Source organism: Triturus cristatus, chromosome 3_2 (genome assembly GCF_964204655.1).
Source record: "Triturus cristatus chromosome 3_2, aTriCri1.1, whole genome shotgun sequence".
Lineage (NCBI taxonomy): Eukaryota > Metazoa > Chordata > Amphibia > Caudata > Salamandridae > Triturus > Triturus cristatus.
The window spans coordinates 774,990,562-775,010,659 of NC_140584.1; the positions used below are offsets into that span (position 1 = coordinate 774,990,562).

The 20,098-nt window shown below is 49.0% G+C and overlaps 1 protein-coding gene across 1 annotated transcript in view; it reads left to right on the forward strand.

Moving 5' to 3' along the window:
• Positions 1-855: 855 nt before the first annotated feature.
• The window catches only part of C3_2H2orf80 (chromosome 3_2 C2orf80 homolog), a 330,996-nt gene continuing 311,753 nt past the window's right edge, over positions 856-20,098 (forward strand). Inside the window, exon 1 of the mRNA XM_085648844.1 lies at positions 856-958. The gene's annotated coding sequence lies outside the window, so the exon portion shown is untranslated. The remainder of the gene's footprint in view (positions 959-20,098) is intronic.

The following is a 20,098-nucleotide window of genomic DNA, read 5'->3' on the forward strand; positions in this document are numbered from 1 at the left end:
GTTATGCTACCGCTCATTGCATTTTTGGTTAAACTACATCTACACCTGTAATTTGTTGAAATGTCGCAGTTCGCGACGCGTTACAGTTTGCTATTTTCTGTGCTGGAACCGATCGTTTTTACTAGCGAACACTGAGGGAATCAGAATTAAGAACAGAAATACCAAATTGTATATCTCACACCTCCACTGTAAAGAGTTGCAGGCTTAGAAGTTATAGCTCAGCTAACAAAAATCTCTTTGAAGCAGTCTGAAATGACAATTACCAAGGATACGGTCGCAGCGCAGCTCACAACAAAGAGTAAAAGACAGCAGATATAAATATTGTGCGCTTTTGCGCAGATCACGTAACCCGACCCAGGTGTACCTATCCATCACGCGCCCGGGGTCGATCTAGGGCGCTTCGATGTAGCGCAGGAGGTTACAGGTGAGCTATTCAAGGCCCAAGGGGATATTATAATACCTGGCAATCTTCGTCTGAAGAACATTTTCACAAACGTTTGATTGTGCACGCTGGACAGCAAGAGTTACCCGTCCCCTGAACATTTGCTGAAAGGAAACGTTTTAAAGGCGTTTTTCCGGGCACTTCGCAGCGGACGTAGTTAATGATGTGCCGACCTCTCACCTTTCCTGTCTTTTCATCGCTTTGTCAGTTTGACCATTCAGTTACGAAATCTAATGCCTGCACAAATGGAAAACGTAATTTAAATCCAAGGTATACTAATGAGCCTCCTGTCGGCGCAAGTCGTGTTCTTTTCTGTTGAGCGTCCAAAATGGCTCCTTGGCAACGAGGGGATTGGAAAAAAAGCGAGCGCTTAAAGCGAACGGTGTCCCTGTGCTGGTTTCACTGCCACAGCACCTGGATCAAGGACACAAACAGCAGCTACTCATCCGGTCTAGGGCGAGCTGCAGCTAACCCTCCTGAAGCCTGCCTGTAAACAACTGGCGTGAACTGAAACAGGTAACTCTCGAGACTGGCGAGATCCTTTAAATATTTTAATCACAGTGTGACGGGAGGCGGGGAGAAAGGGGGCATGTGCAAAGCTTGCAAGTTAAGTACACGTTGAAAAGCGGTAACATTTCCTAATCTCTCACGGTGTTATTTGCACACCGCCCCCTGGGTAAATCATAATGAGATCACTGAAGAAAGTGGGGCGGATTACCCACCCCACACCGGACGCACAGCCTTCAAGTGTATGACAAAAATGCCAAATTATTCAAGTTCATCCCAAATGTTTATTTCTGGGTAAATCATTCAATATCTTCTGTTATTCTTAATGCACATGTTGGACACACTATGTACAGTCAGTCAGTCAGTCAGTCATAAGCTTTTATTCGATATGCAAGATATCTTGTAAGCACATAAAAAATACAATTGATTACAATAGATACATAAAAACACAAGCTACAAGATGCCAGTAGTAAATTCGTAAAAAGATAAAAAGGACATAAATTGCCCGTTAATAAATTAACTAGAAAGAGAATTAAACAGCTACTGACAGTCTCTTACAACGAATAAGCCAAGACCACTTTAAAAATTTTGCAATTCCACACACTAAAGGGGGGGAAGTGTCCGTAGTTAGGATACAAAGGGCTTCAAGGTAGCTGCGTGTGCCCATATTGCGACAAAGGGGTTTCAACCAAACACTCCTAGGCCTTGCATAATCCGGGCAAACAAACAAGACATGTACAATGGTCTCGGCCTTGCTTCGGCAACACGCACAGTTGGGAGAAATACGGGCCAGAGGTGACCAACTTGATACCAATGCGCCTAGGGGGAGGCATCCAACTCTAAATTTGAAGTAAAGGGCTCGATCAAAAGGGAGAGTTATCAAGTCCAGGTAGGGTTCAAAAGCCACAGTGTCCTTGATTTGCAGAAAGGCGACAGTCGACTTGCAGTGATTAGAGTTTGTGATTAAACGCTCCGCACACCAGTTCCAATAAAGCGCCTTGACAACTTCTTTTGGAGTGGCTGAACGTGATGACCAACAGCCTCCTAGACCGATATTCTCCAAAAGCTTTTTAGTATCTCTTAGCCACTTTATCTTAGCCCAACCCCCCAAGCTCATTATTTCCCCCAGGGCATCAGCGTAAGATTTTAGTTCTTCACCCCTCCAGATTCGTGTCCATAACAAAAGGGGGCGAAGCTGGGCCTGGTCTTTAATATTTTTGCAGCCCATATCCAACCGGACAGGTACGGATGGAGTACTCAGGGGCACGGAGATAAGGGATTTCAATAACTTGCTCTCCGCTGACTCTAGGGCGTTCAAACAACAGTGGCCCCACAATTCAGCCCCATACAAGGCTGATGACACTACTTTAGCCTTGTAGATATCAACTACTGGGGTGAGTGATCTCCTTTGAGAGGCCCTGAACTCCCTCATTAGAGCACCTCCCACTCTCTTGTGGCTGAGAACCATTTTATCAATATGACTAGCCCAAGACATCCTATCTGTAATCCGAATACCGAGGTAATCGAATTCGGCTACTTTCTCTAGGGGAATCGAGTTTAGTGTCGGTGGGCGGCCCAGTTTCTTAGGAGGATTTAGGACTAGATATTTTGTTTTATCCACGTTTATTGTTAATCCTCTTGCACCACAAAACTCCTGAAATCGCGTTAATAATTTCTGGAGGCCTTGAGGGGTCTTCGAAATCAGGAGCGTGTCGTCCGCAAAAAGCAGGGTGGGGATACGGACTCCTCCGAGACAAGGGGCGTCGGCTGGCTCTTGTTGAAGATGTTTTACCACCCCATTCACATAAAGTGAAAATAGGGTGGGTGCCAAGACACAGCCCTGTCTTACGCCCCTGGAGACTGGGATCTTCTCAGTAAGTTCACCGTTTTTACCCCAACGGACCTGAGCAAAGGTATGGGCGTGAAGGCTGATAAGAAGTGACAAGATGTAAGGGGGTAAACCCAGCTCATAGAGTACCCTCCAAAGGTCTTCCCGGGGGACTAGGTCAAAGGCAGTCTTCAGGTCTATAAAGGCCAAATAGAGACTGCCCTTGCCCAGTTCCACCACCTTCCACCCCAATAATACCAACCTAAACACCTGCTCTATTGTCCCCATTCCAACCCGAAAACCTGCCTGAAAGTCTGAGAGAATTTTGTTCTCCTCCACCCAATGGAGAATCCTTCCAAGGATAGCTTTACCAGCTATCTTTTGAGTGGAGTCGATCAGGCTTATGGGTCGGTAGTTCCCCGGTGATACCCTGCACCCTTTTTTATATATCGGGACCACCACCGCCCCTTTCCAGGATTCTGGTACTGCCCCTCCCATCATGATATCATTAAGTAGTGCTGATATGACCCGTGCCCTTTCCGCTGGATATGCCCTCATAAGGTCCCCCGGGAGGCCATCGGGGCCCGCAGCCTTACGTGGGGCTACCCACCCTATAACCCCCTCAATCTCTAGCGGAGTAAAGAGATCATAGGCATGAGGTTCAGTTATTCGAGTGAGGTCCAACCCCACATTACAATCCCCATCTGGAGGGAGGTATAGGGACCCAAAGTGCTTTACCCAGCTTTGAGGCGGGATGTTACAGGGTCTCACAAGTGCATCGGGGTTTTTCCGTGCACTTATAAGATGCCAAAATGCCCTTGAGTCCCTAGTTTTACTGGCCTGGAGCAGGTCATCCCAGTATTTGTCTTCCCACTCCCTCCTGGCTAGTTTAAGGGACTTGTTGTAGGCCTTCCTTGCTTCCTGTATCACAGGACGGGACTTAGCTTTAATCGCCTCAACTAGCTTAACCTTATAAACCCTACATGATTGGGTATACCAGCCATCGGCGGGTTTTTTAGAGTGTTTGTTACCCAATTTGTTATGGTGTAAAGTAAAGACGTTTGTTAAGGCTTCTGTCAGGGAGACAAAGAGCCCACTCACTCTACCCACACCTTCCGTGGATATTCCAAGGTTTAGTACCGTGTGGTTTAGGTGAAATTGTATTTCTTCTAGCTTCCCCTCTGATAAAACCAATTTGGCCCATTTGATTCGCCTACCACAAGGGGAGACTTCCGAGACCTCCGGTGGTGCTGCTACCCGGTTTATAGTATCCTTACTTAAATGTCGCCACCACTGGGCCATACTTAAAGAAAGCAGGTTGTGGTCACTTTCAGACGAGGGGACCACCTGCATGTCCTTTACATGGGGCCACAGACATACGTCTACTAAAAAATAATCTAACCTAGAGGTATGTCCTGGCCTATTGTACGTGTGGACGCCCAACCTATCCGAGGGTGTCCTCCCATTAGCAGCCCTTAGATTGAATTCAAGGCTCAGAGAATATAACTGAAGCGCCACTTCTGACCACCTTCTAATCGGTGGGATTTCCAGAGTCGGAATCCCCCACCTGGTGTCCTCCTCTTCTTGGTCGAGGGAAACGTCTGAGCCCAAGGGCTCGAACGTACAGTTCATATCACCAGCAACCAATATACGAGACTTATATGGAGTATTACTTAACAAAGTCTCGAGGAGAGATATTACAGGAGACTTTCTCCCGCCCACAGTTCCCCGGGCATAGACATTATAAACATTTAAAACAACTCTCCCCCTTTGGTCTATTAGGGTGATGTTTAGAATGTCAGGAGAACCTGTGGGGAATTCCATAATTCTACAATCTAGAGATGCCGCAACCCAAATAAGGAGGCCACCCGCTGGGCGCCCCCTCCCTGAAGACGAAACCTGCGCAGGGGAAAAATAAGACGAAAAACCCACCCTGTGGACCGGCACACAACTCCATGTCTCTTGGAAGAGGCACAGAGAGTGTTCATCGACCGGGGCAATAAAGTCAGGCAGAGCCAGTTTTCCTGCGATCCCTGCGACATTCCAGCTGAAAACCTTAAAGACAGGGTCCGCCACAGCTGGAGTGTCGCAGGGCGCCGGAATGCCCCCACCTGTAGAGCTCCTCGGGGAAACATGAGGGGAGCGAGGGTCATACAAGGTGAGTAAAGGGTCATCTATCCCACTTGTAGGATTACTTTTACTGAGTGATAATGGGTCCGCTGAATCTGCTCTATGCCCAACTTCCAGTCAAACAGGTCCTGCTGGCCACAAATGATTCTCCCTAGTATCCCCTAAAGTCTCATCCCAATTCAGGCCAAGGACCGGGGGACTTAAGCTTCCACCGGTAAAATCAACGATTTGCCTGGGGTAAAAGAAGGAAAGATCTACCACTTTAACCCCCGGAGCCCCCATGTTGGGAATAGGGGTGCAGATCGATGGTACCACTCTTGGATCTCGGAAATTTATAATTATACAGTCCCCCTCCTGCGTTTTTTCCCCCTGTCCAACCCAGTCCACTCTACGGACACTTAGTATAATTCCATCCACACCTAGCGGGATTGGCTTATTTGCCTTTAGCCAGTGGATACACTTATTCTTAAGTGATTGATGATTTTCCAACTGCCCGTCCTTTAAGGGGGGCACATTAACCATGACTGCCACATAGGGTTGGCAGTCTGGTGGAAGGTTTACTGGAGGGATCCGTCGAACTTGCTTACTAGAGACCAGCGAGGGGGTAGATGTAATGGTAGGATGGGGGACGGGCCTAGGGGCTTTCTCGAGAGGTAACCTGTTAAAATTGGTGCATGCCCCTAGTTTTTTGGGGACTTACTTTATGCCGCTAGCTTCCTGTGGCTGCTTTTGTTGGGAAGACTTAAGCTTATTTTTATCGGGCTCTATGTGGGATAGAGAACCCTTTTGCTGGGGTCCTGCTTTGGGGCTTGGGGGAGATGTGGAAGCTGAAATTAATGGACTATTGGAAACTCCCTTATCAAAACATATTGGGTGCTTAGGGACTCGCTGGGATAAAGGCACGTTCCCATTTGCAACCAAGTCCGTAGCATTGGTCACTCTACTTATTTGTTTAACTACTGCTTTAAGTGAATGAAAGCCGTCAAGGGTTGATTGCTCGAGTTTGTCTATCCTTTCCCCAAGGCCTTTAACTTGAATTAGCAACGGGTTCAAGAGGCTATAAACCTTCTCAAAAATATTTTCTGCCGTTGCTAAGTCAGGAAGCTTTAGAGGCTTCACACTATTTACACCAGGGTATAAGTCCTCGGGAGGGTTCAGAACATCCCCAGCTATGTCCGGTTTATTCACTGTAGCTTTACCCCTTGTAGTTCTCAATCCTACTCCAAAAGGCTTTCTTAAGCTTTGGTAAAGAGCGGCCTGTCTTACTGGGCAGCCCTTTTTACGTTTACGAGCCTTTTTACTTAAGGGCCTAATCTCCTGTCTCATAATTGGAGTTTGGGGGTTTTTGGGGGACCTAACTATCTCCCCTTCTGGTAGAGCCAAGGGCGAAGTGGACGATGTTAAGGGCTCCAGATCATTAATGACTTTACTTGGGGTATTAATGGACGATGGCGTAATCATTTTACCAAGGCCATCGGCCTCCACGATGACTGCTGGAAAGAGAGCAGCCAAACTTTCTAACCTGCCTATATTTTGTTCAATGCCAACCAGCTGGGATGGGTCTATAGAAGTACTAGACACACTAGGCGAAATAGCGGCCTGAACCTGGGTACTGGCCATTATGGACGATGATTGAGCGTCGACCCCCAGGGATGACCGTCTTGAGGGGAGGTAAACCTCAGACAGACGCCGCTCAGACATGGCAATCTCTTTTTCAATCACCGCCGTCACCCTGGTAATAAAGCGGTCCATAGTTCCAATGATGGGGCTTGCCGCATTTGGCCCCCTTCCGCCTTCATTCCTTAACAACTTGCCAGAGCGGGTAGACATGGTTTTCTGGATACAAAAACCGGGATATGTACTCACAGTTCTTGCAGAGGAAAAGGACGTGGCCCAGCCCAGCCTCCTTTGGCCCCTGACGGCCACAGACGGCCCGCCCTTTGTCCGGGCTTCGTCCGGCGCGTCCCGCTCGCGTCCCGCGTAGCGGATGGCGCCTCCTCCTTTATGAGGGGTGGGAGGGCTAGAGCGGGTGGGCGGGGAGCGAGCACAGGTGTTGGAGAGCACGGGATCCTGGGACACAGAGTCCCGCGTCGTGCTACAGCCCTCCTCGGCTCCTTGTAGACAGTAGCGGTAACAGGCAGCCCCTTCTTGGATGACACCGAGGGAAAGCACCTCCTCAGCAGCAAGTAACACACCAGGCGAAGCGGGACCCGCGCCAGCGGGTTCCGCGAGGTTTTAAGTACTGTCCAGGTCGGGTGGGCGGGGAGCGAGCACAGGTGTTGGAGAGCACGGGATCCTGGGACACAGAGTCCCGCGTCGTGCTACAGCCCTCCTCGGCTCCTTGTAGACAGTAGCGGTAACAGGCAGCCCCTTCTTGGATGACACCGAGGGAAAGCACCTCCTCAGCAGCAAGTAACACACCAGGCGAAGCGTGTTGAGGTTTGGAGTGATTAACGTTTAAAGGTGTCATCTGTGGGAGGGCGGGGAATTTTATGTTCAAGTTTAAATGTCACACAGAATGCTCATAATACGGAGAGCTTACCTTTTAGTGGCGGGGAAATATGTGTTGAGGGCATGAGGTTTAAACACGTGTGGTAAAATTTATGTTTTACATCAGTTGTCTCAAAGCACAATAACAGTGCATTGTGGGTATTGTAGTTTGATCACAGTGGGAGTGAGACGTTCTGGAAAAATACGAGAAGGCGGGAACACCTCACAGGAAGTTATTAAATGCAGGTGGGAGGGTAACATCTAGTACACGTATTGAAACGAGAGGAAACAGGCATTAACGCACTCGAGGTATGAGCTCGTGGAAGGGTGGTTACCGCATTAGCAAGGGAGTTTAGTGGAGAATGTGTTGGGATTACTGAAGTTAAGAGCACTTCGGGGATTAGTTGAAGGGGAGCGTAAAGGGAAAGATGGGGCATTTAGCTATCGACATCAATTATCATGTATTCCAGTGGGCAAAACGTTGATTACGGGGTGAGCATTAAGTTATGAACACGTTTACTTGACACACCGTTTTTTAGTTGCACAATTTGATAAACAAAGGGTAATTTGTAACCTAACAGTCATGTTTCTTAATATTGTAGAGAACCCCTGACGAAGTGCCAGGAAGGCACGAAATGCATTGGGTGATGCAAATTATCTAATCGAGGAGTACCTATGCAATTGTCCATGCTACAGAATAAGGCTCGTTATGGCATGTCTATAGCATTAAGGATCTAAAGTTGTACATAGTGTGTCCAACATGTGCATTAAGAATAACAGAAGATATTGAATGATTTACCCAGAAATAAACATTTGGGATGAACTTGAATAATTTGGCATTTTTGTCATACACTTGAAGTCTGTGCGTCCGGTGTGGGGTGGGTAATCCGCCCCACTTTCTTCAGTGATCTTTCTGCTACGTGGCTGGGCAGTCCACGCTTCCGGGCTAGCACGCTTAAAAATGAAAAAAATGATAAACTTGAATGATTTCGAAACTCGAATGAATTGGTGTGCACTCTGTTACCATCCTTGTAAATCATAATGAGAACATTTTTACTTGAAAAATTTGTGAACTTTGCCATGCCTCTTGCAAACATTCAGGCCATCCTATTCCATCCACTTTCCAGAATTTACATGTATAATAACTACTTATCAGTGTTGCTTTATTTGGCTCACATTTTAAGCATAAACATTGAGTAATAAAATGTAAACACATAGAAGCAAATATATTTTATTACTATAACATCTACATCGCCGGTGCAGTTACACTGCAGGACGTGTGTTACACTGTTTTGACCAATATAAATTTACTATAGTACTTTGTACATTTGTATACTAGAGTTTCGATTCTTAAAATTAAACCTTCTACAGTCCTATAGTAAATATACGGCTTTGTATGGTGTACCAAATATATGACTGCTACTACTATGAAAACCGTAGTGCATATCATTGAAATACTGTGCTACGTATTGTCAAATCCAATATAGTATGTGCACAGATGATACTCCAGTAACCACTAAAGTAACAACGTTAATGTATAGTTCAGTAAACAGAATGTACGGACTCCATAGTTATAAACAAAAACTCAAAATAATGTAATCTAAAGTTATTGCATGACTTTACTAATCAAAGTGAGACGTCGCTGTCGCACATGTGATTCAACCTGTTTGAGGTACTGCATTAATAATGTAATCAGAAGCTTCACTAAAAATAATTGCAAATACTGCAGATGATAGAATGTTGAACGTTGATATATTTTACTACGTAGCAAATATACTCTTGATATTTTGTTCTAATAATTTATTATACATACTGCAGGTTTTTCCCGAAAACTCCTAAATATCCTGTAGTAAATGGACCGCCATTGCTGCTGTATAGTTGCCTCAAGAGCAGCCTGCAATGACTTACCGGTAATAACATGAATCTGAATCCTTCTCTAACTGTGATGAATCACTCTTCATAGCTTTCTCTAAAAGTATAAAGACCCCTCCCCTCCTCCTCACTTCCTGTTCTGTACCCAGTCTGTGACACCACACAGGTGGACTGGCTGACAGGGTGAGAGGGAGCAGCTGATTCATCACTGTGAGAGACAGACTCAGTGTAAGGCTATCACAGGTAAGTAATTGCAGCAATACCTCCTCATCCCTCTCGCTTGATGAATCACTGATTGAGATGTATCCAAGCCACAAAACCACAAGGACAATTGCATAGAATATGCAGAAACAAAGTTTAAAGAACAGCAAAATAACTGTGACAACACAGATGCCAGATGCAGAAGTGAGGGTAGGTGGCACGAGCATCACACCCTTCAGAACTTACGCAAATGTGCGTGGTCTACTATATTAATCCATGAAGCCAGATGTCGGTTATGACTACTTCGGACAAGCAGTGATATTAATCACGAGTCAGTCCCATCCTGTTAGAGGGGAACCGCTCATTGCTGAATCACAAGTTGGGTAATCTATTTACCCTTCCTTGGTTTCTTGCTGGTCTTGGTGAAGGGCAAGGGATCTGTTTAGACCAACAGGGGCGCGAAACATGTTGACTCACTTCTATTTCACAAAGGAATTCACACTTGGCTGCTAGGGGTCATAACAGCCCAGACAGTAGCACTAACCTACCAGGTCTTTTAACCGGAGAGGGGAATCCACACATTAAACATAGGATGGATATCCCCTTGCCAGTTTTAATCTCACTCTTTCACACACACCACTTACCACCCCTTTAGAACTCTCTTACACTCATCAAACGGTGGTAAAACAAAAACATCTTTGCTAAAGTGACCCTTCGAGGGACCCTTAGGGCATTGCAGTGCCGGCCCAACGAGGAGCCCTCGTCCTGTGATGAAGTATGACATCCCTAGGTATGTGTGAGGGCAACAAGAAACAGTCTTGTTGACTGTCCCTTATAAACTATCCAGTACCTAGACTTCCCCCATATCTACCGGGAACAGCGAGCTGCCTTTTTGAAACACAGATGCCAACACCTTGGAAACCAACAGATCCAGAACCTCCGGACCCTGGACAACCCGAATACGGTTAACAAAAGTAGAAGGAACCACCCAAGTGGCAGCCCCACACATTTCTTGCAAAGAGGCTTCCTGCACCTCAGCAACTGAGGTGGCCATGCCTCTTGTAGACCTCCCCTGGATCCCCATGGGAGATGACAAACCAAACTGCTTGTATGCCTGCAGAATCACAGATGTGATCCTCCTGCTCAAGTTCTGAGTAGAAATCTTACCCTCCCTTACGGGAGAGACCAAAATTAACAAACAATGAAGAGGAAACTCAAAACTCCTTCACCCGGTCCAGGTAGATCAAAACCGCTCTCTGAACATCAAGAGAATGAAGGACCACCTCCTCAGGAGACTGAGAATCCAGACAAAATACAAGAAGAATGACTTCCTACTGAAAATGGATCATATACTTCATTTTAGGGACGAACCCAGGACCCAACAGAAGAACAATCCTGTCATCAAACACTCAGAAGAAAGGAGATGGACAGGACGGAGAGCCCAACTGTCCAAGGCAACGAGCCAAAGTAACAGGTCCCAAAAAGAACACTTTCAGTGTCAGAAGTCGTAACTCCACAGAAGATGAAGGCTCAAATAGGGGTTACTGTAGTGCCCGCAACACCAACTGCAAATCCCAAGAACTGCAAATCCTGTACCACCATCTACGGGACAGGATGGAGATTTGAAATCCCCTTTAAAAATCCTGGAGACCATGTCCACCAGTCATCTCAGACCCTCATTTGGTCTGATCTTTATGCTGGTCCTTTCTCGCCTTTCTTCCCCACCACTCATGATATTGCCATTGGTGGAAGTAATAGGGTTCTGAAAAGGAATTGGAAAGGCCTTAGTAAGGCACCCTTATCCCGAGCTCAGAATGATAGTAACTGGACAGACCACAATGACAGAATTGGCAGCTTCAGAGTTCTCTTCATGGCTTACCTTAGCCATTGATTTTGTAGCCCAGTTAAAGGAAACCTAAACATGTAGGAAAAAACCTTCCTTCTCTTGATTTTCTGACAAACTCATAATACATAGACAGGCCTGCCGTCGACAAGAATGTGCTTGGCGTAAAGGATATAAACCACACGAAAGAGCCAGTTACAAGGCCACTTAGGCAGAATACAAGGCAGCCGTTAGGCAAGATAAATCGCTCTAATGTAAGTATAAGCTTGCATCAGCCAATTCTTCAAGAGACCTCTTCAGTTTGATTAATCTAACCACGCCTACAGCGTCCCCTAGCATTGAGAGCTCCCAAGCCTTCTGTAATCATATGGCAGTTTTTTTTCCAAACCAAAATTTCCAATACCTCTAATAATTTGGATAGTCTCAACTCTGAGCCTTCCACTTCTGTTCAAATGGATGCCTACGCAGCCCCTGCCCTTTAACAGTCCAGGAATTTTTTTTGTGGGCCTTTGCTGTTGCCTGTCTGCTCTCCCCCTTTAACTCTTTAACTGACTGAACAGAATCTTCCCAGCGTGAAATCAGGCTCCTCATTGAAACCTTGCTCACCAAAGGCGATGCAGCTGGGAGCTGACTCTTTTATCTCCCGCCTCACACCAGCCTTGAATAAGGCTATTGGTTCTGACTGTTATCCTCATATTTAGAAACATTTAGTTGTTAAGCCTCTCCTTATAAGATCTTGGAGAAACACCTGAATTTTCAGCTGATGACCTATCTAGAAAAACAACATCTGCTGGACCCTTCTCAGTTTGGATCCAGGAGCAATCATGGTGATGAGACTGCATTATTTTCAGCAGTCAATGACATCCGATCCTCGGTGTATGCAGGACAGGATGCAGTGCTGATCCTTCTGGAGCTATACGCAGCCATTGATACCAAATCCCCTACCCGGCTCATTGACCGCCTGCAGGAAATTGGGGTTGCAGACTTAGCCCTTAAGCTCCTGTCATCCTTCCTAATGAATAGGTCACAGACAATGGCTGTGGATCAGTTCTATTCACTGCCCAGAACTACCCCAGATGGGGTTCCTCATGGTCCCTCCCTGAGCCCCACATTGTTCAATATATATGTTTCCCCACTGGCAAAGCTGATACGATCTATCGGGCTTCAGGCCTTGTCCTATGCGGACGACACACAAATAATTGTGCCTATCAAGAAAGGCATAGAGGCATCGGCTATCAACTTTAAGAACTGCATCAAGGCAGTGGCCATATGGATTGTAAAAAACGACCTTCGTGTCAGTGGCGATAAGACTGAAGTTTTGATGTTTGGTAGCCAACCATCCATTTGGACCCAATAATGGTGTCCAGAAATGCTGGAAACATTACCCAACCCTGTTGACTCAGCATAGAATCTCTGAGTTCTATTGGGCAATAACTGTCCTTAAATCTTCAAGTTAATCTGACGATTTCAACCTGCTTTTGGGTGATTAAGACGCTTAGGAAAGTGTTTCCTTTCCTCTCTCTCCCTGCAAGCAAACATGGGGCTTTGGTATTGATTATGTCAAGTCTGAACTATTGTGAAATGCTTTGTACGAAAGTGGCACTGTATATACTATACCAAAGTAAGGTATAGTGTGCAGAGAGTCCAGTGGATCCCCAGAGGAATAACAGAGGCTAAATTAGTTAAGTACTAACAGCTCACTTTGTGGTAGTGTGGGTGAGCAGTTTGACTTATCCAAAGGGTGTGTTAAGCATTTATTTTATTCACTCAATCAAAGTTGATGGCACTGTTAGACCTGTCAGCCCTTTGGGTGGTCCCTCCTCATCATTATTTATTTTGTCCCACTTTTGCCTCAAACCCTGTTTGAATTTTTCCTTTTTGGGAACCACCAGACTTTTTAGTGTTGCTGCAGATTCAGGGAGCCATTTTAGCTACCCCTGAAACTTCTGTCTGAGGGCCTGGAGCACAAAATGGTGGCCACCTGTGACATCACCAGCATCCACTGGAACCTGCTAGCACCTACCAGAACATTCCAGAACCCTGTGACAGTTGGAGGCGGTTTAGAATGTTGGGAAGCTAAGACAGAGAGTTGGCAGTTGGAGCTGGCAGTTGGCACCTGACTGGTGAAGAGTGAGCAGCAGAAACTTGAAGGAGGAAGGAGTGAAGCAGCAGGGGTGGAAACTTGTGCCTGGAGTGGGGTCCATAAACCCACCCTTGATACTAGTCCCTACTGACTGAGCCCAGCCTGGAGCCCTGTGTGGGAAGAAGCCAGAAAAAACCATCCTAAGGACCTGGACAGCAGGAACAGGCCTTAGAAACAGAGAACAACAAGATCCTGACCTGGAAACTGGTTTCCCTGGAGTCCGACGTCGAGTAGCCTGAGACCTGGAGCCCGAGGTGGAGAAGCGGCGCCGACTGGAAAGCGGACGTCGTACCCGAAGCCGCCAGAGGTCGAGAGAGAGGGCGCCATCAGAGGTCGTGAGGAGTACCAGAGGTCGAGGAGGAAGTCACCCGAGGTCGAGTGAGCGGCGTCATCGGAGGAGTGAAGTCCGCCCTCCGGAGTCGTCGGAGACCGAGGTGAAGTGTAACGGAGGTCGGGAGTGAGGATCGCACTCCGGAGTCGCCGGAACCTGAGAGAATCGTGCCGGAGGTCGGGAGTGGAGGTCGCACTCCGGAGTCGCCGGAAACCTAAGGAGAGGAGCACCGGAGGTCGGGAGTGAGGATCGCACTCCGGAGCCGCCGGAAGTCGACATCGAGTCAAGGCCGGCCGACGTCATCGAAGTTGAGGTCGCCATCGGACCGGAGCCGCCCGAAGTCGACATCGAGTAAAGACTGCCCGACGCCATCGAATCGGAGGTCGAGATCGAGCCGAGGCCGCCGACATCGAACCGGAACCGCCTACCGGCGTCGTCAGGAACTGACATTGTGCCGAGGCCGCCGACATCGAATCGGAACCGCTCACGGCGTCGACACGACTCCAGCGGCGTCGGAGCATCAGAAAAAGGGCAGTAAGTGGAGTAGAGGGCGCCTAAGGCCCTGTGGAGACCTGAGAGACTGCTCTAAGGGGCTAGGGAGGTGCTGGAACCAACCTGACTGTGCCAGGGGTGAGCTGGGACTAATCTAGAGAAGTGGTGTGGAGGGAGAGAGCCAGGTCTCTGGTATTCCCCCCCTTGATCTACCTCAGTTTAGGCCTCAGCCTTGTCCAAGCCAGGGAGTAGACACCCCCAAGCCTTCCACATCCCCACAAGCTGTGCCTGGGCCAAATCAGCCCTTAGGAATTCAAAAGTGAACTAATTCTATGAGTGTCACTGTCAGCTTTTAAGTATTTATTAGGGGCACTGTATTTATTGTATTTAACCTATTTATTGCTTCACTGTATTTATTGGTCCACAGTATTTATTGATGCACAATATTTATTGGTTACAGTATTTATTGCCTCAGAATATTTAATTGCCTGTATGTATTGCACTTTTATTTATGCCTTCAGTATTTATGATCACCCCTATTTATTGAATCATTAAGCCAGTATTTATTTGACCTGCACTATCCAAAAAGTTTGTATATTGTGATTGTTATTTATTTTATCCAATCAGCAACTAAGAGGAAAAGAAGATAAAGAAAGATATTTTCATAATTTTTACGGTGTAGAGTCGTTTTTGGAACGGATGCACGCATGGTTATTGTATGGGTATGTCGTATGCTTAGCACGGAGCCTGATTCCTGACCACTCGAGCCAAGCTACCACAGTGTGTCCGGAAGACCACCACCACCCTTTCAGTGTGGGAGTGTGGTTTTCCAACATAAATTGGTGTTCAGTGGTGGGATAGAGCTGTGCCTACGTATACTCAACAATAACTGTGGGTAGTCCATAGGCCTACACCGGGAGTTTTCTCAAAGCGGCCTTCCTAATTGTGGGTTTTTGTTTTTTCCAAATTTACTCTGGTGGTGGGAGGAGGTATTATTAAAGGTACCCCCCTGCATAGTTACTGCACAAAACCTGTCCTCTAACCTGAGTGGGCGAGATGGAGTTTGTACTAGAAAATCTAGAAACGTACACTGTGGCCCAACTCAGGGAGTTTTGCCAGCGGGAGGGGGTGTACTGTCCCCCAGGAGCAAAGAAGGGTGCACTCCAAACCAGCTTAAGGGCTTGGGGGGAGGCACGCCGAGAAAGCAAGGCTGAGGAGGAGGACAGGGATAGAGAGCCTGACACCGAGGGGGCTGAGATGTACCAACCTGAGGTGGGGAACCTGTCAGCGGGGCCCAGAACCATTTCTAGGAAGGGCAGCAGTGCCTCTAGCGGTGGCTTGTCTGAAGTGGAGTTAACAGACCGGAGGGAGAAAAGACAGCTCACATGGGACTTAGCAAGGCTGGAGAAGGAGAAGGAGGAGCAGAGGATGGCCCATGAATTACGACTGAAAGAAATAGATCTTCAGATCCTGAGAATCGGGGCACAACCTGTTCCTAATGGTGGCAGCCAAACCCAAGAGATCACCAGGGAACCTAAACCATACCTGCCAAAGGACATAGTAGCTAGCTATGGAGTGGGCGACGATATCGCCAAGTGGCTAGCGGCCTATGAGGTCTCGTTGAGGGCCCATGGGATTCCAGAGAAGTACTGGGGAGGGGGATTGTACAAGTACATGCCTCCAGCTGGTAGGGATGCTTTATTGGCCCTCGAAGAGGATGAGCAGACCCACTACCCCACCATGAAACTGGCGCTCATAAGGAAGTTTGGACTAACACCCGAAAAGTACAGACAGAAGTTCAGGGGTAGTCACAAACTGGGCACACAGAATTGGGTGGACTTCCTGGACTATGCAAAGAAGGCACTGGAAGGTTGGATTCAGGGCAGTGAAGTGAGGAACTACGAGGGGTTGTTTGACCTAGTACTGAAGGAACACCTGCTCGAGAAATGTTTCCCTGAACTGCGGCAACACCTGGTGGATAGCAAGCTGACCAGTCCCCGGAAGCTTGCTGAGGAGGCGGACATTTGGGCTAGTACCCGGGTGTCCACAAGGGGGACTGGAGGGGATACTCAAAAGGCCGGACAGGGCGCCCCCCAGAAGAAAGAGGGAGGGGAAAAGAAAAAGGAGTTCTCCAAAGGCCCCCAAAATAACTTCCAAGGGAAGGGAACAGGATTCACCCCTAGGGCTAACCCACCCAGAAACCCTAATCCTGGCCAGAGTCAGCAGCCAAGGGTTGTCCATTGCTATGAGTGCGGTGGCGTTGGACACTATAAAGGAGATCCGAAGTGCTTGAAACGACCACCCCCTCCCACTGGAGGAAAGACCCCCGGAGTAGCTAGTGTAGTGCTCGGGGAGGAGATGCCCTTAACTAAGGGAAGGGAGTGGGCGGGTGTCACTTTAGTGTCCCTGGGAGAACGGGAGATGGTTCCTAAGATCCAGGTGCCCGCAAATACCGCAAAGTATGGGCAGTGGGTCACCATCAACGGCCAAAGAGGGGAGGCTCTGAGAGACACAGGAGCCAGTATGACTATGGTGCGTAGCCAACTGGTGTCTCCAGAGCAGGTAATTCCCGATGTACTCCACCCAGCCGCGATGGCTGACGGCAGAACAGGCCACTATCCAGTGGCCGAGGTTCCCTTTGAATGGGGGGGGGTTGCAGGTTCACTTCGAGTTGCCGTAAGCCCTGCCGTGCCAGTTGATTGTCTGCTGGGGAATGACATGGAGCACAACGCTTGGAAGGAGGTGGAATACCGGACTCACACCGAGATGCTGGGTACACCTGACTGGGCCTGTGTTAGCACAAGGACCGCGACTACCCGAAGAGGGAGTTCATTTCGGCTGGAGCCTGGAACAAAGGCCCAGCCAGCTGCCAGTCAAGGGAAGAACCGAGGACAGGAGGAGCCTGCCTCGGCGTCCCCACCCCGTAGGACGGATAGGCCACCGGAGGTGGTGGACCAGGAGTCTGCGGTGGGGGATGTTACCAACCTGGAGGACCTACCCATCCCGGCCGAGTGGCACGTGGAGGGAGGCCCGTCCAGGGAGGAATTCTGCCAGGGCCAGAGGGAGTGCCCTACCCTTGAGGGGCTAAGGCGTCAGGCCGAAGCCCAGGCAGCAGGGAACGTTGAAGGGAACTACAGTGTTTACTGGGAGGATGGCCTCCTCTACAGTGAACCCAAGGCACCCCTACATGGATCGTCACGAGCCTTGGTAGTCCCTCAACGTTATCGAGCCTTCCTTCTGGAGTTGGCTCACGAGATACCATTGGCAGGACACCTGGGGCAAGACAAGACCTTCGCCCGTCTTGTCCCACACTTTTATTGGCCTCAGATGAAAGTGTCGTCCGATACCTACTGCCGGACATGTGTGTCTTGCCAAGCCAGTGGGAAAACAGGGGTGAAGCTGAAAGCTCCCCTGGAACCACTTCCTGTCGTTAGCACCCCCTTTGAAAGGGTGGGCATCGACATTGTGGGTCCGTTAGATCCACCGACTACAGCTGGTCACAGGTTTATCCTGGTTCTGGTGGATCATGCCACACGGTACCCAGAGGCAATACCTCTGAGGACCATAACAGCACCTGTTGTGGCTAGGGCCCTGATGGGAATCTTTACCCGAGTGGGTTTTCCCAAGGAAGTTGTGTCCGACAGGGGGACCAACTTCATGTCAGCGTATATGCGGGCGATGTGGAAGGAGTGTGGAGTGACATACCGGTTCACCACTCCTTACCACCCCCAGACCAATGGTCTGGTGGAGAGGTTTAACAAAACCTTGAAGGGCATGATCAGAAGTCTGCCTGAAAGCCTGCGGAGGAAATGGGACGTCCTCCTACCCTGTTTACTTTTTTCCTACAGGGAAGTGCCACAGAAGGGAGTGGGCTTCAGCCCCTTCGAGCTTCTGTATGGGCACCCTGTGCGTGGACCTCTCAACCTGGTGAGAGACGGATGGGAAAGAACTCCCAGAAAGCTTCCCCAGGATGTGGTGAGCTACATGCTGGCCTTCCGGAGCCAAATGGCTAAGTTGTGGAAGCAAGCTTCTGACAACTTGGAAGCCAGCCAAGCAGTGATGAAGGCGTGGTATGACCACAATGCTCACCCGGTGGAGTTGGAGCCTGGCCAGAAGGTGTGGGTGATCGAACCGGGAGAGCTTAGTGCCCTCCAGGATCGCTGGTCAGGACCCTTTGAGGTGTTGGAGAAGAAGGGTAAGGCTACCTACTTGGTGGACCTGAAGACCCCTCGTCAGCCCCTGCGGGTGCTGCATGCCAACCGCCTCAAACCCCACCACGAGAGGCCCGAAGTCATCTTGATGATGGTGACTGACGGAGGAGAGGACGTGGAAAGCGAGCCTCTCCCTGATCTGTTTGCGTCTCAAGAGAAGGATGGGTCGGTGGAGGGAGTGATTCTCTCCCCATCTCTAACTCCTGAACAGCAGGAGGACTGTCGCCAGGTCCTGGGGCAGTACTCTTCGTTGTTCTCCCTTGTCCCGGGTAGGACTCACCTGTGCGTCCATGACGTGGACACAGGAGACAGCCCACCTGTGAAGTCCAAGATCTACCGGATGTCAGACAAGGTGAAGGCCAGCATTCATAGTGAAGTCACTAAGATGCTGGAGCTAGGAGTGATCGAACCTTCTAGCAGCCCCTGGTCCAGTCCGGTGGTGTTAGTACCAAAAGCTGCACCACCGGGTGCCCAACCAGAACTGAGGTTCTGTGTGGACTATCGGGGACTGAATTCAGTGACCAAAACTGATGCTCATCCGATCCCTAGGGCGGATGAATTGATTGACCGGCTGGGAGCTGCCCAATATCTAAGTACCTTTGACCTTACTTCAGGGTACTGGCAGATCTCTTTGACTGATGGAGCAAGGGAAAGGTCAGCCTTCTCCACGCCCAATGGCCACTACCAGTTCTGTGTGATGCCCTTTGGGCTCAAGAACGCACCTGCCACGTTTCAGCGCCTGGTAAACCAGATCCTCACCGGAATGGAGAGTTTCTCTGCTGCTTATCTGGATGACATAGCCGTCTTCAGTAACAGCTGGGAGGATCACTTGCGTCACCTGCAAGCTGTTCTCCAGGCCCTGAGACAAGCTGGATTGACGATCAAGGCCAGCAAGTGCCAGATCGGGCAGGGGTCGGTAGTGTACCTTGGACACTTGGTGGGTAGGGGAACGGTGCAACCCCTCCAGGCGAAGATCGAGGCCATCATGGCCTGGGAACCCCCCAAGACACAGACTGAGGTCCGAGCATTTTTGGGCCTCACGGGATACTACCGCCGCTTCGTGAAGGGGTACGGTACCATCGTAGCCCCCCTCACGGAGCTCACGTCCAAGAAACAACCTCGACGGGTAGTCTGGACGGAGGCTTGTCAGCAAGCCTTTGAGAGATTGAAGAAAGCCATGTGCGAGGCCCCGGTCTTAAGGGCCCCAGACTTTTCCAAGGAGTTCATTGTCCAGACAGATGCATCAGAACATGGCATTGGGGCAGTGTTATCGCAACTCAACGAAGAGGGTCTGGATCAACCCGTGGTCTTCCTATCCCGGAGACTACTTCCCAGGGAACAGAAGTGGAGTGCAATAGAGCGTGAAGCCTTTGCAGTGGTATGGGCTCTGAAGAAGTTGCGGCCATACCTGTTTGGCTCTCACTTCCTAGTTCAGACCGACCACAGACCCCTTCGTTGGCTGATGCAAATGAAGGGGGAGAATCCCAAGTTGTTGAGGTGGTCTATTTCCCTACAGGGAATGGACTTTCAGGTGGAACATCGGCCTGGAGTGGACCACGCCAATGCAGACGGTCTCTCAAGGTATTTCCGCCTTAGTGATGAGAACTC